This window comes from Meleagris gallopavo, chromosome 14 (genome assembly GCF_000146605.3).
Source record: "Meleagris gallopavo isolate NT-WF06-2002-E0010 breed Aviagen turkey brand Nicholas breeding stock chromosome 14, Turkey_5.1, whole genome shotgun sequence".
NCBI lineage: Eukaryota > Metazoa > Chordata > Aves > Galliformes > Phasianidae > Meleagris > Meleagris gallopavo.
This window is the reverse complement of record NC_015024.2, coordinates 12,390,441-12,391,090: the sequence shown is the minus strand read 5'-3', so window position 1 is coordinate 12,391,090 and position 650 is coordinate 12,390,441.

Below are 650 nucleotides of genomic sequence, written 5' to 3'. Positions count from 1 at the left end.
CACACACACACAGGCACCCCAGGAATTGCTGCTTCTCAGGAGAAGGCATGAAAGAGCAGCGAAGTCACTGTAGTCTGACACGATTTTCTCTGGACGAAGAATAAATGCAGTCTGCACAACAGCCTGCTTCCCAAGCAAACCCTCAGCGATGGACGGCCCTGAGACAGCCCCAAGTACTGCACAGCTGTTTTACAGCTCTGGCATTGAAGAGCTCACCTACACACAGCGAACAGCCACAGACCTGCTCCCCCCGATAATCAAACCGCAATGCAAATATTAGCAGGCTCAAACACCACTGATCAAAATCTGCAAGTCTCACAGTATTGTCACATTAAGCCTACATCGCAGCTTGTTTTCCTCAAGCGTGCCTAGAGCCTGCCTTCTAGATGTAATTACTGTGCAATATATATCAGAACCAGAGAGAAAGGCTTCACTCTGAGGGCTGGAATTGAGAAGAAATCAATACAAAGGAGATAAATGTTTCTTCAAGAGCTGCAGAGGTATTAACCCTCTCTCCAGCTTATTTTCTTCTCGCTTCCAATCATTTTACCATCCGAGAAGCTGCTGGAAAGACCGGGATGTGGCAGCTCTACCTGTTCAGCTCCGCACTTGAGGTTAGAAAAAGAAATAAAAATGAAGTGTATTAAAAA